The 27,979-nt window shown below is 39.4% G+C and overlaps 1 long non-coding RNA gene across 3 annotated transcripts; it reads left to right on the forward strand.

Annotated features, from left to right (window-relative positions):
* The first annotated feature begins 724 nt into the window (after nt 1-724).
* LOC107787230 (uncharacterized) lies at nt 725-27,902 on the forward strand. Of its 3 annotated transcripts, none has more exons than XR_012704138.1 (6): nt 725-776; nt 1,253-1,329; nt 1,717-1,909; nt 1,989-2,049; nt 2,437-2,491; nt 27,106-27,902. It is a non-coding gene; the product is annotated as an uncharacterized LOC107787230 (long non-coding RNA). The 3 variants fall into 3 exon arrangements; XR_012704140.1 differs by having other exon boundaries at nt 775-848; XR_012704139.1 differs by lacking the exon at nt 2,437-2,491.
* The last annotated feature ends 77 nt before the right edge of the window (nt 27,903-27,979 follow it).

Genomic DNA, 27,979 nt, shown 5'->3' on the forward strand with positions numbered 1-27,979 from the left:
ACTCTAGTTCAACTATATTTCAACCCAAATTTGTAAAATCTACTACAAAATCTCCATCAAATTGACTAAAACTTTAGCTACAACCTTCAATCAACTTTCCAAACAAACTCATCCAGGATCAGATCAAAACAATTAAAAACTCAAACAAACCAAGTTATGAGTTTCAAGTTTCAAGATCCTTCAATGATGAATTTAATTTTCTCACAATAAAATCTTTGAAAATTAGCATTAACATCATAATCAAAGAACAATACCCAATAAATTCCAACACCAAATACTTCAACACACATAAAAATTCAAATTTTAGTTAGATAGTACCTTTTTTTTTTAAAACTTTTAAAAGATAAAATAAACTATGGAGCACAAAAAAGGGGTGATGATAGCAGAAAAAAGTACAATACTAACAACACTGCCCACTATTGAGAAAAGCTAAATATTCTTTGGCTTCTTTTTTGGATTCACACTTTGCTGCTTAAATTAGATATGTCCATCGCACGCGAGAATTGGGTTGGGCGGGTAATTAGTTGTAATAGAATAGGTATTGATGTAATTACATTTAAAATAGGTAATTAGGGGTAATTACTTTTGATTAGGTAGATATATAGGGTAGTTGCCGTTTGGGAAGCAGGTCAGGGTCGTCATGCCTGCTTACCAAGGGCAATTTGGTCATTTCAGGTGCCAAAGACAACAGGCTTTAAGTCTTTTCATTGCCTTTTTGAGTTCTGAAATATTTCCATGGTCTTTTGTACAGTTACACGTAGCCTAAAAATTTCTGAGTAAGCGCCATGACCTGCAGAGCCTTCTCGTTGTTTTCATCTGTGTTACTCTGCTCTATCATCTATTCTCTTGTATATATCTCGTTATTTTCCCCCTTCTCGAATTCTTTCAGTGAATTCTCATGTTGGCCTCTGCAAATAGTTTATCCATCTTTTTTCTATTTGAATCTGCTACGAGCTCTCTAATTTAATTAGTTGTTTGTGCAATTTTCTTTGATTTTTGCACTTCTTCTATTGCTAAACCAAATTTTGGTTGGTGAATGTTCGCTTTCTTTAGTTTTGCATAATTTTTTCTAGACTTTTTGCATACATGTCATTAATTGTTTCTGATTTGCTCATTTATTATGTTTTTTTGATGATATTTGTCAATCAACTAATCAGTTTAGGATTAAACGGTCTTATCCAAAAAATTTAGTACCAAAGTTTGTTCGAAGATTGGGACTCTTGATTTACGCTATTTTTTTTTGAATCTAAAGATGCAATTCTGAAATGGAAGACGAACAAGGAGAGTGGGAGGATGGGCTGATCTGTGGTTACTTCCAATATATGCCTGGTATGATTGCTTTACCAGCTTGAGTTTCAATCGTTGTGTTTTTTTGTAACACCCCATAATTTGAATCGGTTGTGGATGCATTAAACGAGTATTAGCGTGATGGTAATTGAGTGGTTATGATAATAAGTGTACGAGGTATATTATAGGTGATTTGGGGTCTAAGGAGAGGCTTAAGTCCAAGCCAAGTTGAAAATTTTCATTATAGCTGAAAATTTGCAAATGAGTATGCACAAGACCTCACTTTGGGCGAGCATATTTACCTGGATACAATGAGTTGTGTGATGCACAACCTATCAAATTAAAGCCCTTTGAGTCTAGTTTCCAACTCAACAAATCGTTCGTCATTTGGAGGTGTATACAGAAAGTTATGACCATTTTACTGGGCAGGTGTCACTAGAGCGAAGTTGTGCGTTTTTGCTGAGTATTCTGCCTCCCGCGCGCGAACAGGCGCGCGAGCTCGCGCGTCTGGAAGGTTTTAAATATCTTAAAGACCGGAAATAAGAGAAATTGAGTCATTTCTCAAGCTTAGGGCTTCCTCTTCACCCCCAACTCGACCAAGGCATCTAATTGCATACCTAAGGTGAGTTTTTAAGTGTGTTATCATGGTGATTTCACTTCTTAATCACTAGTTACAACATGATTTTGATTGGGTTTCATAGGATTTCTTCAAAATCTCAAGAACACCCCAAAAGTTGTCTTTCAAGATTTGGTCTACAAAAGGTAATCCTAAACCCTTAGACTTACATATATGGTGTTATTATGGAATTATGAGTATGAATCAAGTATTACAACTTATGGTATGGTGATTGGAAGTCATAAATTCCCAATTTAAATGCATGACCATGGTAGGGATTTAAAGGTGATTATTTGATAGGATTTGTTGGTTGGGTGTGAATGGATGGTCATACATATGTTGTTGGAAGTTATAAATTTGTTAGGAATGATGGTGGAATGAATTGTTGGTTAATGGTGATAGTTGGATGAACCAACACTATAGTTATGAGGTGTAAATATCTATGCCTACAAGGTGTTTGATAATATGCCTAAATGGCATAAGTTATGAAATTTATTACTAATATTGGGTTCCATTGGATGTTGTTGTTGTAGATTGAAGGTTCTTAGTAGTGTGGATCATTGTAGTATCACTAAGGGGCAAATTGAGGTATGTAAGGCTAACTCTTTACGTTTGGGAATATCTGTTAGCGGAAACGTAAAAGAAAGAACACAAGATTTAACGTGGTTCGGATCAAAATAATCCTACGTCCACAAGAGAACAATTGCCCTTTTAATATTAACAAAGGAAGGGGAGATTTCCCAATTACACTTAAGAGAATTTCTCTCTTAACTCTCTACTCACTACAATGTATTGTATTATTTTGGGATGATTTCTACAAGTGAAGGAGTGCATCTATTTATAGAGGTAAAGACCTCCTCTTGATGTCATTGGTGACATCAAACTACCTCCTCTTGATGTCATGGGTGACATCAAAGGAGGAAGCTTCCTCCTAGCATCCACACCAACTCTTTCCACCAACTCTTCCAATTGGCATGCCATTGTTGACTAAACATAAACCAACATTTTCAGCATGCCATTGTTAACTAAACATAAACCAACATTTTCAATCTCCACCTTGGTTTGCGTTTCGAGCATGTGAACAACTCTGGCCAAAACTTCTAAGCTTACTGGGCAACCCCGTTGTAAGAAACAAGAAGAATCAAACCATTGTTGAACATACCACCTCCACCTAGCAACTGTTCTCTTCGGAGTTGCATCAGTTGATGCACACCCCCGCCAAGTCCTTGCAGTGTGCAAACTTAGCGAGCGGGACTATCTTGGTCAACATGTCTGCAGCATTATCGTCTGTGATAACCTTCACGACCTTGATAGTTCCCTCATCAATAACATCTCAAATAAAATGAAATCTGACATCAATGTGTTTAGTGCGCTCATGAAATTTCTGATTTTTTATTAGATGAATAGCACTCTGACTATCACATCTAAGAGTTGATTCCAGCTGAACCAAACTCAATTCCGCTACTAAACTTTTCAACCAGATAGCTTCCTTTACCGCCTCCGCTGCTGCCATGTATTCTGCTTCTGTCGTAGACAAAGCGACAATCGACTGCAAAGTCGACTTCCAACTGACGGCACTGCCAACGAGGGTAAAGATGTATCCAGTTGTGGACCTTCTTCTGTCAAGATCTCCTGCATAGTCAGAATCCACATAACCGAGAATTGAAATACCTGTACCACTTTTTCGAAAGGTAAGACCAACACCAGAAGTTCCTTTGAGATATCTCAATATCCACTTGACAGCTTCCCAATGCCTCTTTCCTGGGTTGGACATGTATCTACTTACCACACTTACAGATTGAGCAATATCTGGACGTGTGCATACCATATCATACATAATACTACCAACTGTATTTGCATAAGGAATCTTTGACATATGCTCCACCTCATCCTCGGACTGAGGCATTTGTGACTCTGAAAGTTTAAAATGAGGAGCTAATGGTGTACTTACAGGCTTGCACGTTTGCATATTGAATCTCTTGAGAACCCTTTCAATATACCTCTTCTGAGAAAGATGTACAACATCGTCTTCTCTTGAAATCTCCATACCAAGGATTTTCTTTGCAGCTCCTAAATCCTTCATGTCAAATTCCTTACTCAATAGTTTCTTCAAAGCATTTATCTCTGTAATGTTGTTAGCAACAATAAGCATATCATCAACATAAAACAGTAAATAAATCATTGAGTTACCAGACATCTTCTTGTGATACACACAACTATCAAATGCACTCCTTGAGAATTCATGTGTAGTCATGAATGCATCAAACCTCTTGTACCACTGTCTAGGGGATTGCTTCAAACCATACAAAGACTTCTTTAGTTGGCATACGTGATCTTCTTTTCCCTCAGCTAGGAAACCTTCAGGTTGATCCATATAGATTGTCTCTTCTAGATCACCGTGTAAGAAAGCAGTTTTGACATCAAGTTGTTGAAGCTCCAAGTCAAATTGTGCAACCAATGCTAGTAGCACGCGAATTGAGCTATGCTTCACGACCGGAGAGAAAATCTCATTGTAGTCAATTCCCTCCTTTTGGCTGAAACCTTTTGCAACCAATCTCGCCTTGAACCTAGTATCTTCCACTTCAGGAATTCCCTCTTTCTTTCGGTAGACCCACTTGCATCCAACTGTCCTCTTCCCCTTTTGTCTTTTCACTAAGACCCATGTCTGATTCTTGTGAAGAGACTCCATCTCTTCAGTCATGGCTAACCGCCATTGTGCGGCATCCTTGCAAGAAGTTACTTCATTATACGAGGAGGGCTTCAGATCTTTAATCTCTTCTTGTGCAGCTACGAACGCATATGCAATCAAGTTTGCTTGATTTATAAGGCGTTCCGGTTCTCGTGTCTGCCTCTTCTCCCTCCCCTTCGCAATTGTGTATGGTTCATTGACAGCAAGTTCTTCAACGCCTACATCTTCTGACTCATCTTTAACCTGAGTCTCTTGATCCTTTTCCTTGGCAAGCTCCACCGGAAGCTCCACCTGCTCGTTGTTCTTGTTTCCTGAAAACTCCACGGAAACTTTATGGGGATCAAGTATAGAGGATTCATCGAAGGTGACATCTCTACTAACTATAAATTTGAGTAAAGACAAACACCAAAGTTTGTACCCTTTTACTCTATCCACATACCCTACGAATATGACCTTCTTAGCCCTTGGTTCAAGCTTTCCTTCATTAACATGATAATAAGCTGGACACCCAAATACTCGTAAGTATGAATAGTTAGAGGGTTCACCTGACCATACCTCATTCGGAGTCTTAAAGTCAATTGCCGATGCTGGAGATCGATTGACAATATGAGCAGCAGTGTGAACTGCTTCAGCCCAAAATACTTTGGACATTTTGGCTTGTAGGAGCATACAACGAGCCTTTTCAAGAAGAGTTCTGTTCATTCTCTCGGCAACTCCATTCTGCTGTGGGGTATGCCTGACAGTCCTATGTCTTGAGATCCCATGAACCTTGCATAATTCATTAAACTCTTCATTGCAAAACTCCAAGCCATTGTCTGTGCGAAGATACTTGATTTTCCGCTTCATTTGATTTTCAACCAAAATCTTCCACTCTTTAAATGCTTCAAAAGCATCACTTTTTGCCTTCAAAAAATACACCCAAACCTTTCGTGAGAAATCATCAATAAAAATGAGAAGATACCTCTTTCCGCCCTTCGATGGAAGTTTAGAAGGACCCCATAAATCTGAATGGATGTAGTCTAGCACTCCTCTTGTCTTGTGTTTGCCAGTGCTGAAGCTGACCTTCTTCTGCTTCCCTAGAACGCAGTGCTCACAGAAGTCAAGCGTGCTAATCTTCTCACCTTCCAAAAGTTTACGATTGCTCAACATCTCCAGTCCACGTGCGCTCATATGACCCAGTCTCATGTGCCATAGTCTTGCCTTGTCATCATTAGATAACTGCACTGTAGATGCATTTGCAGAGCCAACAATGGTGCTTCCGGCCAATGTGTAAAGGCCGTTCTCCAGCTTGCCTTTCAGCATGACTAAAGAACCTTTAGTCACCTTCATAGTTCCTGCTTCGCTCATGTACCTGTAGCCTTGTTCATCCAGAGTACCCAAGGAGATCAAATTCTTCTTCAGATCAGGAACATGACGGACTTGTGTAATAGTCCTCACGATTCCATCATGGCAGCTGTAGACACCTGATTTTTTACCCTCCCCGGGAATTTTCACATTTTTAGCGTGAATATGTGAAATTGGGTCTAATATAGCCATTTTGACTATTTTTACTTTATTTCGTTGCAAAAAGAAAAATTACAAAAATATATGTATATAAATTTTAGTTTATGTATTTATCATAAACTTGAAAAAATATAAAATTACACTTTATTTTTGTACTTTATATAAATTCGAAAATAACAAAAAATAAATAAATATAATTCTATCAATGTTTTGTAGTCATTATAATTTTGAAAAAAAAATACAAAAATATTACTTTATATTATATCTTTATATAAAAAACGAAAATTACAAAAAAATAGTTTTATTAATATTTCGTAGCTATTTTAATCTTGAAAAATATTAAAAAAAAAAGATATAGTTTTGTTTAAATATTAGTCTTATTTTGGTAGCTATTTTGCTTACATGGGATTAGTCGAACAACGTCGTGTTCTTAATCGGGTCCGGGCAAAAGAATAATATTCGGGTTCAAACTACCCGTTTTTAGGCCTAATTTCGGACCTAGCCCATAATAATCCGAGTCCACCACACGTGAGGGGACACACGTGGGGAACACGGACGGAATCCCATACACGGGGAACCCCACCACGCGTGGGGGACACAAGTCTCGAACCCCACCACGCGTGGGGCTCATTTTTCTGAGCAAGGCTAAACAAGTACACGGTTGGAAAATTTTGAAGGGAGGATTTTGAAAAATTTGGAACGGACTTGGACATTTTTCCGAAAAAACCAACACAGGACTTTGGAAAATATTTTTTGGAACCGATACTGTTCATCTTCTTCTTCCTCAAAGAAGAAGAAGAAACCCTACCGCAACCAGACACCGTCCAAGCACCACCGCCGGACACCGTCGTCACCGCCTACACGACCACTCCTCCTCCTCCCAGCTCCGTCAAACCAGTCCGACGTTCCTCCATTAAACCTGGCGTACACTGCTCGTCGTCTTCCTCCTTTCCTCAAGAACGAAACCCTACCCAAAAACCCACCTCGCGACCACCACCAGTCGACGACCCAACACCGCCGGAACCACCACTAAACAGGCCCGTCAACCACCCTAACCCCCCCAGCTCGCGAGCTTCAGCTCTACCAAGACAGCCATGGCCGCTGCACCATCTTTCCCAAACGACCCGCCATAACCATCGTCGCTACAACCACCCCAAAGCCACCACCTAACATCCTGCAACACAACCAGCCTCCCTGCCCCCCCTTGTCGTCCAGCCCTATCAATCCAACAATCCCCAACCCCCTCGTCGTCTCACACAGTCAAACTACCGTGTCCAGCCTCCATCAACAACCACCAGTCCAAACACCACCTCCAGCCGCAACCAGTCGACGACCAAACGACCCAGCTCACTCGCCATCGTCGTCACTGCCCCCTTGCACGCCTGAACCGCCAGCAAACAACCATTCGTCGACCCACCACCACTGCTTCAGCTGTTCTGTCCAAACACGACAACCAATCAGCCCATGTTATCGCTGTTCTTTCACTGTCGTCGTGCAGTCCGTTGAGGTCGTCTTTGTTCGTCGAGGCTGTTCGTTGAGGTCGATGTTGAGGTCTGGTCCATGGCGCTATCCGTTTGTTTGTTCAGGTTAGTAAACCTCGAGTACTAGATAAGGAAATGGTACGTTAAATGTTCGAATATGCAATACGGAAATTGGTATGATAATGTTCTGCTTATGTTCTCACCGTATGCATTTTTGCTCATTTTGCGCTATGTTATTCTTGTTTATTTGATGTCATTTAATTAAGTTTGACTAGTTGTTCTATGACACAAGTTTGACGTTAATTTGTTCGGGGTCCCTTGCTTAGTTCATTCGGACAAAATTAGCATTAGTACTTGTTGTTACTACTTCCGAAACACGCGTTCACTAAACTCATTTTATTAATTTTTGACAAGTTATGAGATTTTAGTTGTAAAGAAGTCGTAAGGTTTAGTATTGTTAAAGGCGTAAAAATGGCATCCTTTTAAAAAAATAAAAATAAATAAATAAATAAATAAAAAAAATGAGACTAGCTTCGCAAAAATAAAAATGTACAGATTGCGGAGCCCTCACAAAATATATGTATTAAATACTTAGATTCCGGGACGGGCCGTTTAGCAAAATTCATGGCCCTACCCAATATAATAATGCGCTAGTTGCTTTAGGCGCGCCTTTAATAATGTTATCTCCCTAAACTCGGGTGCACATTTATGTGGCCCAAATCCAAATCTCAACGAAATCGAAATGTGTCTCTAATCACGGGTACATTGACTGTGACGTGGTCTGAGATGCATTTCCATGACATTGCAAATTCTTTTTTTTTAAATAATAAATGAGACGAGCCTCGACAAACAAAAAATGCAAATTGCGGGGCCCTCAGTAAATACTTGTGTTAAAAATTATCTAGAATTCAGGAGGGTCGTTTAGCGAATTTCACGGCCTTCCCCAAAATAATAACGCGATAGTCTCTTTAGGCGCGTGTTTAATAGTTTACCTTCTTAAACTTGGGTGTGCATTTCATGCGACCCAAATCCAAATCCCAAAACATCAAATAAAATATGTTCCGGATTGTGGGTGCATTTCATGTGACGCAGTCCAAAGACATGTTTTAAGCGATGTTCACATTCTTCCAAAAACAATAATAATAAAGCGGTTAAAAGATAAAATTTGCACATAAGTTCATATTTGTATAAAGTCAGATAATCAAGCCGAATATAACAGTTGAGCGACCGTGCTAGAACCACGGAACTCGGGAATGCCTAACACCTTCTCCCGGGTTAACAGAATTCCTTATCCGGATTTCTGGTACGCAGACTATAATATGGAGTCATTCTTTTCCTCGATTCGGGATTAAAATTGGTGACTTGGGACACCCTAAATCTCCCAAGTGGCGACTCTGAAATAAATAAACCAATCCCGTTTCGATTGTCCTTTAATTGGAAAAAACTCCCTTGCGCCCTCGCGGGGGCGGAAAATGGAGGTGTGACAGCTCTGGCGACTCTGCTGGGGATATAATAACCCAGAACCACTGGTTCAGGGTTAGAAATTCGAGCTTAGATAAATTGTTATATTTGGCTTTATCTGATTTTTACATGTTTTGAGCCTAATGTGCTAAATGTTGCTTTTACCGCTTTGATATTATGTGAACTGTATATAAACTGTGCCGAAACCCATCTTCTCTCTGAGTCTTCTTAATCATGAAGAAGGGTGTACTTCGTACGACTTCTTTTCTGTATAGTGTTAAGTCCCAATTTAGAACGAGGTTTGGATAAGTCGCAAAGCCGGTGAAGCTTCTGTATTCCCGGACTGCCGCCTCCTCCTCAGCTCGAGCTGTCCGCTCGGGTAAGCCAGGTCTAGAACAAACATTTAGGTTTTTAAACTTAGTATAACAAAGCCTCATGCCGGATCCCTAGTAGGAACGTTTGTTTGCATCACGTGCATTTGACTTTGGAGGCTCAACACAGGGGTTGGGTCTGTCTAGGACAGGTGTACCGAAAAATGAAAATGACCATCCTGATGCATCTTACTTGTTACTACTTGCGCATTAATTTGATTCGGACTTGTGTGTTGACTGACTTATGAAAATCAGGAATAATATTTTGAAACTGAAAAAAAAGAAATAGCGGTTAGGGAATTGATTGTTTATTTTTGAAAAAAAACCAAATGCCCAAATACTGTCAAAACTCCTCCGAAATTTTGAGAAAACGGAAAAAATGTCTTATTAGTTTGTTTTATTAAAAGCAAAGGAAAAAAAGTCGCCGCTCTGTTTTATTTTTCAAAAAAAAAAAAAGGGAGAAAAGATATATAGTTTGTCTTGCCATGAAAATGAAAATGAAAAAAGAGTCTTATTTTTAAAAAATGGTTTTTTTTATTATTTATTTGCTTATGAAAATGCAAAAAATAAAAAAAAATAAAAAGAGTCTTTCATTATTTGTCGCATGTATGTATATATATATATATATATATATATATATATATATATATATATATATATATATATATATATATATATATATATATATATATTAAATCCAAAAGTTTTTTTTATTTTCAAAAAATATATATATGTCTTTACTTGTTGCAAAAATATTTGTTTTGCCAAAAGTCTAGAAAAGTTTTTAGACCCCCAATTTTCAAAACAAAAAATCCAAAAATATTTTCTATTATTAACTTCTTTAGAAAGTCTTTTTAATTATTTTATTAATATATATATATATATATATATATATATATATATATATATATATATATATATATATATATATATATATATATATATATAAAAGAAAAATCCGAAAATACTTTCCTTCTTCCTTCAAGATTGAAAAGAAAATTCAAAATTCAAAAAATATTTTTTTAAGCATTTCTTTTATTAAAGGTAAAAATTCCAAAAAAAAAAATATTTTCTTTAGAATAAGAAAAACAAATGAAAAAAGAAGGAATGTTTTAGGTTTTGCGTTAGTTAGTTTGTTTGTTATGAATGAAAAATAATAGTTTGTTTGTTTGTTATATAAAAAAAAAATAGAAAATGAGAAAGGGTCTTCTCAAAAATAGTTTATTCACCCGAACTACGCGGGTTTGATTCTCACCGGATGTGAGATACGTAGGCAACCCTCATTGGGTCCAACCCCACCTTTTACTAAAATAGCCAAAAACAAATAAATAATAAATAACAAAAAATATGTCAAATTTTAATTTTGTCATAAAGAAGTCGGGTGACGCTGTTTTATCAAGACATAGCCGAATGTTACCGAAAGGGACGCCGGAAGGCTGACTTTGCATAAACAGCCACCTTTGAGTCATTTTTTAAGATTTGGTCCAGTTGACCCACACAGCCTTAAAAATCTTCGTCCCCGAGGCGTTGAAAGGCCATGTTTGCAATATTGAGTTTGCTAATTTGAAAAACGATAAAAAGATTCATGAATAAGTCAGGTGATGCTGTTTTGTCAAGACATAGCCGAATGTTCTCGAAAAGGATGCCGGAAGGCTGACTTTGCATAAACAGCCACCTTTTGGGTCATGTTTAGGATTTTGGTCCAGTTGACCCACACAGCCTTAAAAATCTTCGTCCCCGAGGCGCTGAAGGGCCGTGTTTGCAACACCAGGTTTTTTTTGTAATTTTGAAAAGAAAAAAAAACAAAGAGTCAGCGGTCAGGTGAATACCGTTTGAATTTTGTCATAATAAGCCGAACCAGCTTCGGCAGGGTCTTAAACCGTTCTTGCCAAAATAGCCTTAGAGTATCTTTCAGTTGTCGAAAGGCTATTTTCGTAAAAGAATGGACGAGTTTGTAAGGTGTCATAAAATAACCCTCCCGACCTCAAACTCATGTGAAATTTGGAAGGGGCCACATTGGAAAAAAATAACCATTTGGTTACATTTGTCAAACGGGAAAATGAACTGGCCGTTTGTTTTTGAGTTTCTAAATATTTTGACTAGAATATATGGGTTGTTTAATTTTTAAGTTTGTTGGTCATCTTTCAAACCCTTAAAACCCAATTTGTTTTATTATGAAAACTGATAAAGAAAATGTTCCATTGCTTTTACCTTTCATTTGGTCCGAACTACGCAAGGTCTGATTCATGCGGGGTCATGATACGTAGGCAATCTCCATAAGATTCGACCGCCAGTAATAAAGAAAAAGAAAATACAAAATAGAATAAATACAGGGGTTCCCAAAGTACTTCAAAGGGGCAAATAAACAAGCCGGGGTGACGCATGTTGTTTGAAGCAAAGCATGTTAGAAACGGTTAACTGCCTAGGGGCATTGCATCCTCAATGTGTTGTTATCAAATCTGCTAAACTCTAAACGCTAACAAGTTTGTTGTTTTCCGAATCTCAAACAGTTAGTTGTTAAAGAATTCTGGCAACACACCCTTACCAAACTAGATCCAAAAGACCGATAACAACAAGCATGACTACTTTAGAGAATAGTACCGAGGAAGAAAGGCCGGTGAGCCAGTTGTTAAAGGAAGCAATGGAAAAGATAAAAAGGATGGGACTAGAGATGAATGCAATGCAGCTAGCTCTAGCCAAAGCACAAAAGAGCCCTGAGCCGTTGGGGCACATGCCGGAATACCCTCACTCCGGCCCTTCAACAAGCCTCCCGAATCACCGTTATCATCAGGAGAGAAGCCCCCATGATTCCCAAGCTCCACCACCCCATCAACCTCTCCCAACACCAAATGTTCCCACTTTTGTGGGACCCACATCAGCCACCCTGCAAAGAACGACCAGCGAGCCATTGTTTCAGGCTCCTGATACGCAATACTATCCCCATGAGCCCACATTTCATGCACCAGAACCCCATACCTACAACCCGCACTTAGAGTTACCGGCAGAGATTGAAAAGCCGGTTAAAATCCCCGAACAAGATGAGGTGACGAGGAAGTTCAAGAGCCTGGAGCAGTCCTTCAGGAACCTGCACGGATTGGGCAACCAGGTCAGCATGGCCTACAAGGATCTATGCCCTTTCCCGGACGTCCAACTCCCGGCTGGGTTCAAGATGCCTAAGTTTGATTTATATGAAGGGCACGGTGATCCCATGGCATATTTGCGGGGATTCTGTAGCAAAATGAGAGGGGAAGGTGGCAAAGATGAGCTGCTGATAGCTTATTTCGGCCAAAGTCTGAGTGGATCGGCACTAGAATGGTATACCAGGCAGGATTCCAGCAGATGGTACACTTGGGATGATCTGGCGCAGGCTTTCGCAAGTCATTTTCAATACAATCTCGAGATAGTCCCTGACCGTCTCACATTGTTGAGGACTGGAAAGAAGCCTGGGGAAAGTTTTCGTGAGTTTGGTTTCCGCTGGAGAGAACAAGCGACTAGAGTTGATCCTCCCATGAAAGAAGGAGAAATGGTGGACTACTTCTTGCAAACACTGGATCCAACTTACTTTGGTCACTTGGTGACAACGGTCGGGAAATCCTTCAATGAAGTGGTAAAGATAGGGATCATGATAGAGGAGGGTCTAAGGTCTGACAAAATCCTAAATTACTCAGCGCTCAAGGCAACGACCCAGGCTATTCAGAGTGGCGTGGGAGGTGCGCTCGAGGTCGCATCAATCGAAGCAGGTACTGGGTCCAAATTCAGAGGTCCTTCCCCTCACTACCAGCCCAGGCCCAGTCATCCAAATTATCCACACACTCCATACAACCTTCCAGAACCCTACTACCCACCATCAGAGCCACTCTTTTCAGCCCATCATGCCCAAGCCTGCCCCCGAGCTCCATATAATCCGCCTCAATATTATCCTCCGAACAAGGCCCGGTCGCAGGGTCAATCATCAGGTCACCCCCAATGGCGAAAGCCAGCACCACATAATGCATTCTTGCCTTCACAACGCTTTCAAGCACCCAACGACCCTAGAAAATAGGGGCATGGGGGGAAACAAAGGCAAGGAAACAATTTCACGCCAATTGGGGAGTCCTACACAAGTTTATTTGAAAAGCTAAAGCTTTCAGGACTGATTGAGCCACTCCTTGGCTATACTCCAGATCCATATGCAAAAGGGTTCAATCCTGCTGTACGATGCATGTACCACTCTAATGTCCAAGGACATAGCATTGAAGACTGTCGTTCTTTGAAAAAGGAAATCGAAAGAATGATTAAGGAAGGGGCAATTGTGATCGACGACAGTGACATGGAGCAGGCGAATCATCTTGAGAACTTGTTGATTGATGTTGATAACACTGAAGTTGGGGATGGCCTTGGCAGTGTTGATATAGAGCTCAATGGCTAAAATGTCATGCTTTGCAGTTGGAAGATACTCCATTTTGGGTCAGCCCGAGATGCCGTGCTTGGATAGTTGGAAAGACATTCCATTTTTGGTCAACCGGAGAGGATCTTTGATTGGTCTATTTTATCGTCATTTCCGTTGTTCAGATTATTAGGATTGTAATTCGGATTTGTTTTGTGTCAATATCTTTTCGCCTATCTTTCCGTTTTGTCATAGCGGTTTGTTTAAGTTTTGTCCAGGTTGTTAGGATTTTATTCCGGTTTGCTTTGTTTTTAAAAAAACCATTTGTTCAGTCCAATGCAAAAAATTCAGTCTTTGATTATTCCCAGTCATCTTTCTGTTTAGTCATTTTATCATTTTTTATTCAACGCCGACTCTAGTGACATGACATGCGCGCACAGTTTGGGCTTAGCATTTAAAGTTAATCATAAAACCCCGAAAGGTGATCAGACCATTTAAAGGAAATAAGAACGGTGTGAGATTATTCAAAGCCCGAGTCATGTGGAACTGGGGCAAGTGAAACACAAAGAAAAACCGTTAAAAGCAAGATTCGCCAAATTGGCATGAGGGCCATTCAAGATAATGAGAGTTAGAGTGTCGCCCAACGGTGCGTTAGAAGTGACAAATGAACAAACAGATGTTGAATATAATTGTCAAGTCCAGCACCATCAGAAGAGACTACAAATTTAAATTGTGTTGTTTGCACTTGACATATTTTGAAGACTGGAATGACGAAGACATTTTGTTCTGTTACCTAAACACTTTATCCTTCGTTACCCCTTTTGAGCCTTGTTTATTTTTCTTTCATACCCCTCGTTCGGAATCAGTAGCAACGACTAGAAGATGCGAACATGGAAGATAAAAAAAAAAGAGAATAGCAAAACAACAACAAAAAAAAACAAGCAAAAAAAAAGCAAAAGAAAAAGAAAAGAAAGATAAGAAATGAGTGAAAAGAAAGTCAAATGAAAAAAAGGAACTGGGAACTACGTTTGACCTGATTCCTCAAAGAGGATACGTAGGCGCTTCACGGCTCGGTCATAGTTTTGAAAAAATGAAAAAAAATCAATTAAAATAATCCCCAAGCAAGAAACTGGGGCAAAGGTTGCGTTTGTTGTAAATAAATTTAGTTCCGAAGGTTGTAATTAATAACCCAAAATCCATTCATTTTTGAGCCTTTTATACCCTTTCTTTCTAGCCATATCCAAAAACCCACATTACGGTCCAAAGAAAGACCTTCTGATCAGTCTTGAAAAGATGCCAAGTCATACAAATGAAGAGTCTTACCGGCGAACATAACATTCTGTTCCACAGCAGAAAGGACTCTAATCTACAACAGAAAGAGTCATACCGGCAACACTCCAAATCCCCAGCTGGAAAGTGATACAAATGAGATAGTCTTATCGGTGAAAACCTTCACAGGCACCATAAGGCGATGAAAGCTGAGAGACAAACCAAAATGAGAGAGACTTGATAGTGAAAACCCTTTGGGCACTACAAGTCGAATAAGATTGAGAATCAGATGGGGAATTGCCAATGGAAGGTCTTGAAAGACGATTGACGGCAGAGGATAGGCCACATGTGCATGTCATGATTATTAGAGTCGGTATCGGCATTTGATAGGCTTTTATTTATAGTTTCTTTTGTTAAAGAGTCATCTTTTTCCTTTGTCTTTTATTCGGTTCCCTTTTTGTTTATCTTTCTCCTTTCATAGAAACATTCCCCAGTAGAGTCTGTTTGGTCAGAACCAGTGGAAAATGACTTCAAAATAGGCCATCAGCTTTCCAATTATGCAAGACGGGATCTGACTAGTACACCCAAGTGGTATAAGTTAGGAAGGAGCAGGCGCAAAACCTGTGTCAAGAAGGGTATCCCCATCAAGATGAGATTGATAAAAGGGATGAGCCAGTGTCAGCAATTAATATCATCCCCAGCAAGTTTTGATAGCATAATGGAACACAAAGCTGGGAAAGAAGAAAGAGGAAACCATTTCCAACAAGAGTGGCATGACCGCTTACCATGTTTTTAAACTAACAAAATTTTCTTTGATTTAGAAATAGGGAAAATGAACGTTATTTATGGCGGAAAGACAGGCCATAAAGAAAATCATCAAACCGGGGCAGAAAATTTTCTCATTGTGAAAATTTTCTTGAAGGCAGGTACCCATTTGGGGAAAAAGAAAGATAACACCAGTCTCAAGGGAGCTGATCTTTGAACCAGTGTTATCCCCAAGTTTTAATAAAGAAAGCTGAATCCTCAGCGGACCAAACAAAAAGATTGAAACTTGCGTTTGGAAAGGCAAAGGGCCAGTGTCGCTCCCACCAATTTTGAAGGAATGAAAATCCCCCAGCAGTGTTATCCTCAACAGCGTTATCCCCAACTAATAACATTTTATACCCCAGCAGGTAAGTAAATAATCCCCAGCAAGTATTGAGATAAGGCATTTTCAAGTTTTAAGGATATTTCGGGTTCATCCTCCCTCAAAACAGGATATGTTGGGTTCAGCCGCCCTCGAATAGAATATTTTGGGTTCATCCGCCCTCGAATAGGATATTTTGGGTTCATCCGCCCTCGAATAGGATATTTTGGGTTCATCCGCCCTCGAATAGGATATTTTGGGTTCATCCGCCCTCGAATAGGATATTTTGGGTTCATCCGCCCTCGAATAGGATATTTTGGGTTCATCCGCCCTCGAATAGGATATGTCGGGTTCATCCGCCCTCGAATAGGATATGTCGGGTTCATCCGCCCTCGAATAGGATATGTCGGGTTCATCCGCCCTCGAATAGGATATTTTGGGTTCATCCGCCCTCGAATAGGATATTTTGGGTTCATCCGCCCTCGAATAGGATATTTTGGGTTCATCCACCCTCGAATAGGATATTTTGGGTTCATCCGCCCTCGAATAGGATATTTTGGGTTCATCCGCCCTCGAATAGGATATTTTGGGTTCATCCGCCCTCGAATAGGATATTTTGGGTTCATCCGCCCTCGAATAGGATATTTTGGGTTCATCCGCCCTCGAATAGGATATTTTGGGTTCATCCGCCCTCGAATAGGATATTTTGGGTTCATCCGCCCTCGAATAGGATATTTTGGGTTCATCCGCCCTCGAATAGGATATTTTGGGTTCATCCGCCCTCGAATAGGATTTTATTTTCTAAATTGTTGTTGAAGACAGGCGCCCACCTGTATAACGAGAGGAATACATTTCAGTCTTTAAATTTCATACCAGGCGCCCACCTGTATAACAAGAGGAATACTTTTTTGTCTGTCCATTTCATAACAGGCGCCCACCTGAATAACGAGAGGAATACTTTTTGTCTGTTCATTTCATGTTCCAGTCATGCACCCACCTGTATAACAAGGGAATACATTTCATGTCTTTACTGCCAGACGCCCACCTATATAACAAGGTAATACATTCCACGCCTTTACCAATAGGAGACGCATTTCCTAAGTCTAAGTTTTACCCATAGGAGACGCACATCCTAAGTTATTTCACCCATAGGAGAGGCATTTCCTCCAAAGTTTAGTTTTACCAATAGGAGAGGCATTTCCTCCTAAGTTTGTTTTGTTTCACCCATAGGAGAGGCATTTCCTCCTAAGTTTAGTTTTACCCATAAGAGATGCATTTCCTCCTAAGTTTGTTTTGTTTCACCCATAAGAGATGCATTTCCTCCTAAAGTTTATTTTACCCATAGGAGACGCATTTCCTCCTAAAGTTCATTTTACCCATAGGAGACGCACTTCCTAAATTAAAGATTTCACTCATAAGAGACGCATTTCCTCCTAAGTTAAGTTTTACCCATAGGAGACGCACTTCCTAGATCCATTGTACCAATAGGAGACGCACTTCCTAAGAAGTTTCACCAATAGGAGACGCACTTCCTAAGTCCATTGTACCAATAGGAGACGCACTTCCTAAGTTTAGTTTCACCAATAGGAGACGCACTTCCTAAGATTAAGTTTCACCAAGAGGAGACGCACTTCCTAAGTTCATTCTACCCATAGGAGATGCACTTCCTAAGTTAATTTCACCAATAGGAGACGCACTTCCTAAGTAAATTTCACCAAGAGGAGACGCACTTCCTAAGAATAGTTTCACCAGTAGGAGACGCACTTCCTGAGTTTATTTCACCAGTAGGAGACGCACTTCCTAAGAATAATTTCACCAGTAGGAGACGCACTTCCTAAGCAAGTTTCACCAATAGGAGACGCACTTCTTAAGAATAATTTCACCAATAGGAGACGCACTTCCTAAGGAGACGTACTTCCTAAGATAAGATTCACCAAGAGGAGACGCACATCCTAAGTTAGTTTCACCAATAGGAGACGCACTTTCTAAGCAAGTTTCACCAATAGGAGACGCACTTCCTAAAAATAATTTCACCAATAGGAGACGCACTTCCTAAGGAGACGCACTTCCTAAGATAAGTTTCACCAATAGGAGACGCACTTCCTAAGATAAGTTTCACCAATAGGAGACGCACATCCTAAGTTAAGTTTCACCGATAGGAGACGCACTTCCTAAGTTAAGTTTTACCCATAGGAGACGCACTTCCTAGATCCATTGTACCAATAGGAGACGCACTTCCTAAGAAGTTTCACCCAATAGGAGACGCACTTCCTAAGTTCAGTTTTACAATAGGAGACAACTTCCTAAGTTCAGTTTTACCATAGGAGACGCACTTCCTAAGTTCAGTTTTACAATAGGAGACGCACTTCCTAAGTTCAGTTCTACCAATAGGAGACGCACTTCCTAAGTTTATTGTACCCACAGGAGACGCACTTCCTAAGTTTATTGTACCCAATAGGAGACGCACTTCCTTAAAGTTTAGTTTTGCCCATAGGAGACGCACTTCCTAAGTTTACTTTTACCCCATAGGAGACGCACTTCCTAAGTCTACTTTTACCCCAGAGGAGACACACTTCCTAAATTAAGATTTCACCCATAGGAGACTCACTTCCTAAATTATTTTCATTCATAGGAGACACACTTCCTAGTTCAAAATCGTTAAGGTTTCACCCATAGGAGACACACTTCCTAAGACTATTTTACCCCTAGGAGACGCACTTCCTAAGTTTAATTTCATACACAGGAAACGCACTTCCTGAATTAAGTTTTCATTATTAGGAGACACACTTCCTAGTCTGGCTCGCTCAGGTTATACTTTTGCTTTAGGAGACGCACTTCCTAGTTTGGCTTTTTCAGGTTATACTTTATTTCAGGAGACACTTCCGGAATTGAGATTTCACCCTTAGGAGATGCACTTCCTAGTTTGATTCATTTTAAGTTCGACCATAGGAGACACAATTCCTAGTCCAGTTCTTTGAAGTTACCCGTAGGAGACGCACTTCCTAATCAAGGTCTTTCAAGTTTTTTTAGGAGACACACTTCCTAAATCTAGATTTTATTCATAGGAGACGCACTTCCTAGTTCTAGTCACTGAAGTTTTCACCCTTAGGAGATGCACTTCCTAGTTTAGCTCATTCCGATTCAACCATAGAAGAAACACTTTCTAGTTTGAGTCATTGAGGTTTTTATTTTAGCAGACACATTTGCTAGCAAGAGTTTTGGTTTTACTCATAGGAGATGCACATCCTAGCCTAGTCTTTTAGTTTACTCTCATCATTGCATCAGTAGGGTAAGTGAGTTACAATTTTGCTAACGACTCACAAATCTTCCCAGTACAAACTGGGTTAGGAAATTTTGTTTGTTTTGTTTGTTTTGGTTGTCAGGGACCCGCCTGTAGAACGGAGTTTGTGGTATGTCGAAGATCGAAGAAGTCAGGAGTCCGCCTGTTAGAACAGAGGAACATTTTTCAAGATCAAGCAGTGACCCACTGGAAAGCAGAAGGTTACAAATCCCCAGCATTCAATCCAAGTTAGAAATAGTAGAAGCTCGCCTCAAGAATGCGAGTCAATAGTCTGGGATGATCAACAAAAGCTAGTCACAAAAACAAAAACAAAAAAAAAAAAGAAAAAGAAAAAGAAAAAATGAATGAATCCGAAGCACGGAAGTGAAGAACAGATGTGATCTGCTCAAGAACTAGCGCCTACAACTAGCAAGTATCAAGGTTCAAATCCAAAGTCTGTATGAAGCACCATTCAAGACTCAAGATCAAGTTTCAGAAGACTTAGAGATAGGAATCCTTGTAACTAGTAGCTGATAGGCTTAGTTAGTCTTTTTCAGTTTTCATTTTTGTTGTAATGACAGGACCGCGGACCAGAACCTCAACGGAACGGCACCTCGATCGGCTCTTCACCTCGGTACACTTCACTATCTCTCTCATCCCCGAACTACACGTGGCCTGATTCCTGTATAACCAAGGATATGTAGGCAGCTCAGATACCAGGGCTCGGTCACATTCCCTCCCTTTCCTTAGTACAGCCCGTCCAAGTAATGGTCGGGTCAAAAACATGTCTAGTCGTTCTTTGTCGGAAAACTCTTCGTGTTTCCAGTCAAAGAGGGGCAGCTGTAGACACCTGATTTTTGACCATCCCCGAGAATTTTCACATTTTTAGCGTGAATATGTGAAATTGGGTCTAATGTAGTCATTTTGACTATTTTTACTTTATTTCGTTGCAAAAAGGAAAATTACAAAAATATATGTATATAAATTTTAGTTTATGTATTTATCATAAACTTGAAAAAAATACAAAATTACACTTTATTTTTGTACTTTATATAAATTCGAAAATAACAAAAAATAAATAAATATAATTCTATCAATGTTTTGTAGTCATTATAATTTTGAAAAAAAAATACAAAAATATTACTTTATATTATATCTTTATATAAAAAACGAAAATTACAAAAAAATAGTTTTATTAATATTTCGTAGCTATTTTAATCTTGATAAATATTAAAAAAAATAATATAGTTTTGTTTAAATATTAGTCTTATTTTGGTAGCTATTTTGCTTACATAGGATTAGTCAAACAACGTCGTGTTCTTAATCGGGTCCGGGCAAAAGAATAATATTCAGGTTCAAACTACCCGTTTTTAGGCCTAATTTCGGACCTAGCCCATAATAATCCGAGTCCACCACACGTGAGGGGACACACGTGGGGAACACGGACGGAATCCCATACACGGGGAACCCCACCACGCGTGGGGGACACAAGTCTCGAACCCCACCACGCGTGGGGCTCATTTTTCTGGGCAAAGCTACACAAGTACACGGTTGGAAAATTTTGAAGGGAGGATTTTGAAAAATTTGGAATGGACTTGGACATTTTTCTGAAAAAACCAACACAGGACTTTGGAAAATATTTTTTGGAACCGATACTGTTCATCTTCTTCTTCCTCAAAGAATAAGAAGAAACCCTACCGCAACCAGACACCGTCCAAGCACCACCGCCGGACACCGTCGTCACCGCCTACACGACCACTGCTCCTCCTCCCAGCTCCGTCAAACCAGTCCGGCGTTCCTCCATTAAACCCGGCGTACACTGCTCGTCGTCTTCCTCTTTTCCTCAAGAACGAAACCCTACCCAAAAACCCACCTCGCGACCACCACCAGTCGACGACCCAACGACGCCGGAACCACCACCAAACAGGCCCGTCAACCACCCTAAACCCCCAGCTCGCGAGCTTCAGCTCCACCAAGACAGCCATGGCCGCTGCACCATCTTGCCCAAACGACCCGCCATAACCATCGTCGCTACAACCACCCCAAAGCCACCACCTAACATCCCGCAACACAACCAGCCTCCTTGCTCCCCCTCGTCATCCAACCCTATCAATGCAACAATCCCCAACCCCCTCATCGTCTCACACAGTCAAACCACCGTGTCCAGCCTCCGTCAACAACCACCAGTCCAAACACCACCTCCAGTCGAACCAGTCGACGACCAAACGACCCAGCTCACTCGCCATCGTCGTCACTGCCCCCTTGCACGCCTGAACCACCAGCAAACAACCATTCGTCGACCCACCACCACTGCTTCAGCTGTTCTGTCCAAACACGACAACCAATCAGCCCATGTTATCGCTGTTCTTTCACTGTCGTCGTGCAGTCCGTTGAGGTCGTCTTTGTTCGTCGAGGCTGTTCGTTGAGGTCGATGTTGAGGTCTGGTCCATGGCGCTATCCGTTTGTTTGTTCAGGTTAGTAAACCTCGAGTACTAGATAAGGAAATGGTACATTAAATGTTCGAATATGCAATACGGAAATTGGTATGATAATGTTCTGCTTATGTTCTCACCGTATGCATTTTTGCTCATTTTGCGCTATGTTATTCTTATTTATTTGATGTCATTTAATTAAGTTTGACTAGTTGTTCTATGGCACAAGTTTGACGTTAATTTGTTCGGGGTCCCTTGCTTAGTTCATTCGGACAAAATTAGCATTAGTACTTGTTGTTACTACTTCCGAAACACGCGTTCACTAAACTCATTTTATTAATTTTTGACAAGTTATGAGATTTTAGTTGTAAAGAAGTCGTAAGGTTTAGTATTGTTAAAGGCGTAAAAATGGCATCCTTTTAAAAAAATAAAAATAAATAAATAAATAAATAAAAAAAATGAGACTAGCTTCGCAAAAATAAAAATGTATAGATTGCGGAGCCCTCACAAAATATATGTATTAAATACTTAGATTCCGGGACGGGCCGTTTAGCAAAATTCATGGCCCTACCCAATATAATAATGCGCTAGTTGCTTTAGGCGCGCCTTTAATAATGTTATCTCCCTAAACTCGGGTGCACATTTATGTGACCCAAATCCAAATCTCAACGAAATCGAAATGTGTCTCTAATCACGGGTACATTGACTGTGACGTGGTCTGAGATGCATTTCCATGACATTGCAAATTCTTTTTTTTTAAAATAATAAATGAGACGAGCCTCGACAAACAAAAAATGCAAATTGCGGGGCCCTCAGTAAATACTTGTGTTAAAAATTATCTAGAATTCAGGAGGGTCGTTTAGCGAATTTCACGGCCTTCCCCAAAATAAAAACGCGATAGTCTCTTTAGGCGCGTGTTTAATAGTTTACCTTCTTAAACTTGGGTGTGCATTTCATGCGACCCAAATCCAAATCCCAAAACATCAAATAAAATATGTTCCGGATTGTGGGTGCATTTCATGTGACACAGTCCAAAGACATGTTTTAAGCGATGTTCACATTCTTCCAAAAACAATAATAATAAAGCGGTTAAAAGATAAAATTTGCACATAAGTTCATATTTGTATAAAGTCAGATAATCGAGCCGAATATAACAGTTGAGCGACCGTGCTAGAACCACGGAACTCGGGAATGCCTAACACCTTCTCCCGGGTTAACAAAATTCCTTATCCGGATTTCTGGTACGCAGACTGTAATATGGAGTCATTCTTTTCCTCGATTCGGGATTAAAATTGGTGACTTGGGACACCCTAAATCTCCCAAGTGGCGACTCTGAAATAAATAAACCAATCCCGTTTCGATTGTCCTTTAATTGGAAAAAACTCCCTTGCGCCCTCGCGGGGGCGGAAAAAGGAGGTGTGACAGCAGCGAACCCGAACTGAGCCAATGCCAACTATTGCACAAGTTGCATTATTGCCCATTACTACGGTTCCTCCACTTTTCTCGTAGCTGCTAAACCAGTCTTTTCGGAACGTCATATGCAGAGTACAAGCAGAGTCTAACACCCATTTGTTTTCATAACTACTATTATTATTACACGATGTTGTTAGTACATAATCATTATAAAAATTATGTACCTGTTAAACTGTAGATGCACTCGCCTTTTCCTTGGACTTTGACATTGGGCAATCTCGTTCAAAGTGCCCCTTCTTGCCACAACCCCAACACTCTGTATTCTTCTTGTTCACACGAGACTTTGATCTGTGCTTTGATTTGGTCTTTCCCTGTTGGCTAGTCCGGCCTCTTACAAAGAGGCCACTTGCCTGGTCATCTCTATCTCCTTCAATGTGCCTCCGCACATCACTAGAGTTAAGTGCCTGCCGCACTTGCTCAAGCTTGATAGGCTCCTTGCTATACATCATTGAATTCTCAATATCACGATATCCTGAAGTCAATGAAAATAGCAAAGCACATGCAAGCGTCTCCTCCTCCCTTTTAATTCCTGCAATCTGTAAGTCCATGACAAGTTTATTAAACGCATCTAAATGATCTTGTAACGAAGTACCTGACCCCATCTTAAATGTGTGAAGACACCGTTGTAACAACATTCTTGTTGTCACTGATCGGTCTTGGTATAGCCCTTCTAGCTTTTCCCACAACTGTTTGGCCGTCTCTTCGGTACCCGTACTCACTTCACAAAGCACGTTAGGTGCAAGGGATAGTTGGATTGCACTCAATGCATCCCCTTCAATCTTCTCCTTGTCGGGAGCTGATATATCCGTAGGATACTTTCCGTCAATAGCATGGATTGAACCTTCCCTCCGCAGTAACGCCATCATCTGGATCTTCCAGATATTGAAGTTGTTGCGTCCATTGAATCTATCAATTTCAAACTTCATGGAACTCATATTTGCTTGTTCTTTCTCCTTGGATCATTAAAGAATCCTGTCGCTCTGATACCAATTGTTAGCGGAAACGTAAAAGAAAGAACACAAGATTTAACGTGGTTCGGATCAAAATAATCCTACGTCCACAAGAGAACAATTGCCCTTTTAATATTAACAAAGGAAGGGGAGATTTCCCAATTACACTTAAGAGAATTTCTCTCTTAACTCTCTACTCACTACAATGTATTGTATTATTTTGGGATGATTTCTACAAGTGAAGGAGTGCATCTATTTATAGAGGTAAAGACCTCCTCTTGATGTCATTGGTGACATCAAACTACCTCCTTTGATGTCATGGGTGACATCAAAGAAGGAAGCTTCCTCCTAGCATCCATACCAACTCTTCCAATTGGCATGCCATTGTTGACTAAACATAAACCAACATTTTCACCATGCCATTGTTAACTAAACATAAACCAACATTTTCAATATATATGATTCTCCCTACGTCCCATTCATCATGAACATTACTAGTTTCCTTAGAAAGTAATTATGCCTTGGTTCCATGAATAGAAGTAGAACTTATATTCTCTAGATGACATAGTTTCATAATCATTCGATATTCTATGAGTTTCAGTTATGACAAATCAACTTATTATGAATACTCATCTCAGTTTAATCCTATTCACTATACCAGTATCATGTAAGTCGGTATGGCTCATTATTTCAGTATCACATATTACAGTATGATTCTCAGTTCCTGATTTAAATTCCTGAATGTTGAACACCTGCATTTGGGCCTGAGGCCGCAGTTTATGCTTTATGCATTTTGGACCTGAGGTCGCAGTTATGTATACGTATACTTGGGCCCGAGGCCGCAGACCTGAGTTCGCAGTTATGTATACGTATACTTGGGCCCGAGGCCACAGTTGTGCACATATATATATATATATACATATTGGGCCTGAGGCCGCAGTTTAATGTTCAGATAAACAGGTTGTTCATCATTCAGAAGAGGGAGTATTCACATCCTTACTTCCTTGTTCAGTTATCAGTTTATCAGCTAGCAGTTCAGTTTCAGTGTTGATAGTTCTTTTGTTCAGCTATTTTACATACCAGTACAATTCAAATGTACTGACGTCCCTTTTGCCCGGGGCCTGCATCTCGCGATGCAAGTAATGATTTACAGGTTGATGATTCAGAGCGCTAGGATTCTCGTACCAACTATTTAGTGATCCCCAGTTCTTTCAGGGCATTATCATTGCTACAGTCTTCAGTATTCACATACAGTTAGTGTTTTCAGTACTCAAATAGAGGCTTCATAGACTAGAGTAACAGTTAGACAGAGTCACAGGCTTTCATATTAAGCTATGTTGGTTACAAATATGTTTCAGAATTGTATTAGTATTTTCGCACTTTGATTTATATCATCTAGACTTTCGGTATATCAACATGTGTTAGTTTATCTTCCGCATTCAGTATGTTATGATACCACATGTTGATTCAGCTAGCCAGTTGATTCGCTCGGTCACATGTAGTCAGGCACCGAGTGCCGTGTTACGTTCAGGCCCAGGTTCAGGGCGTGACATTTTTCCTGTTTCATAATGTGATTATTAATAATAATCATCATTGAAATGGACTATGCACCCAAAAAGATGATATGCCTGACTCATCTTTTTTAGAGTAAGTCCACAATTTTTATTTCAGATCCCCGTTAGGAGACTTGTGCTTTTTGACACTCAAGATTGTAATTAGCTGCTTCGAATGCTTATTTGCCTGGAAATTATTTTTATAAGTCAATTTGTGTTTCGCTTGGACAGATAGTTGTACTCTAGATTATTGTAGATAGGTAAAACTATAATATTTGTTTTTCACATTTTATGCATTTTTGTTTTTCATTGTGGAGATACTTCATTTTCAGAAAATTTTATTTATTAATCGAGAAAACAGAGTTTCCTTCAGATTCTCTAACAGTAGAGTTTAACATTGCTTTAGATGTAGGAGGATAATTTTAATATTTCAAGTAGTCCAAAGATACTGCAAATTGCCTTTGTTCTGTCTTTGTTATCTTATGTTTTTTGAGTGTATTTATTTTTTAATTTTCAACATATCACCATTTTGTGTTTTTTCTTCCCTATTCGACTTGTCTATTGTTTTATTATGTGTGTTTGTAGCGCGTGAAAGACTTTGTCCTCAAATATTACACCTATAACAAATTTAACTCAAAATAGTCTATATGTTTTATTATGTGTGTTTGTAGTGCGTGAAAGACACTGTCCTCAAATATTATATAAATAAAAAATGTAACTCAAAATATAGCGCATATTCCACTGGTGGGAGAACAGAAGATATCTGTTTTAATAGAAAACATATGCAGCAAACGTGATTTTTATTCTTTTTTCATGAATAACCTCTGCTGTTCAGTTATAATAGGGGACTCTTTTCTTAGAACGAACAAAGATTTAGCTTTTTATTAGCAAATTTGTATTCCTTATTGTTGTTAGGCCTCATATTTCCCATTAGTGAAGTTGCTCTTATGGATCAATTGTAAAACACAACTTGGTCTCTGAAAATGTAGGGAAATCACTGTGTACACTGAAGCAGAACGGTTAAGAGTTCAATTTGCTCATTAGTTCTGTTAGGAATCCTTGGATTTTTTCTTTCATAATGTGCTAATAGGTATCTTTACTGGGAAAACTTAATTTGACCTTGCAATGGAAAGAGAATGTGAAATTTAGTTTGACTTCTGTATGAATCTTTATAATAGATAACTTATAGTTAATCCTTTTTACTTTCTTATTTTTAAGTTAATACAACCACTAATAATTTTGCTGCAGAGGACGCAGACACAACATGCTTGAAAAGGAAACGGTAGCCTTCGGAGAAGATATGGGAGTTGCAAGCTGAGAAGGTTAAGAAACCCTCACAGAAGAAAAAATCATCTGGTAAATAACAAAATTGAAAGAATACCTCTAATCAGCTGGAAATTAAGGAGTTCCTATCGAGAACATCTTAAACTTTTTGTTCCTTTTTTGTTGTTAAAAAGCCCTCCTGTGATAATTTTCCTGTTTTAATGTTTGAGACATCACTCAAAGCTTTATTTGTGGCCATTAGAGTACAACCTTTAATTCAGGAATGATGATGAGCATTCCTTGAGATGTTCCTATAAACTCGAGTTCTAATGGATGTAGTTTTAGTTAGTTCTTGGTGAAACTTCATTTGCTGATCTGGGACCTTCCCCATCCCCATGTAACTCTCTGTCCCTCTTATGCAAAGAGAAGAATTTTTGTGTTGGTGATGTTAGCAGTTGTAATTGTTCTCCTAAACAATGAACATATAAACACTAAGAGCTTTGTCTTCAACAGTTTTAAAAGAGATTACAGAACTCAAAATCGCTAAATCATTAGGTGGCTTTTGATTATCACTTGATCAACTTGTAGCTGCTCAAACAACTTCAGAGAAGGAAAAAGAACACCTTACAGTTTACAAGCTCTCTGAATACTTTTATTGCATTAGGTTTGACAGTTTGTAGCTAACAAAACTAATTTATTTGAATTTGTGTGCTTTTTTAATTTGAGTTCTGCAGATGATGCACTATTGATTAAACCTGCTGAATAAATGGGCACCTCTCTGAATTTAGTGGTATTTTTTGGTACTCCTACCAATCTGAATGTTTAGATAAAAGCTTTAGTTCATTTTGTTATTTTAATC

Source organism: Nicotiana tabacum, chromosome 20 (assembly GCF_000715075.1).
Source record: "Nicotiana tabacum cultivar K326 chromosome 20, ASM71507v2, whole genome shotgun sequence".
Taxonomy (NCBI): domain Eukaryota; kingdom Viridiplantae; phylum Streptophyta; class Magnoliopsida; order Solanales; family Solanaceae; genus Nicotiana; species Nicotiana tabacum.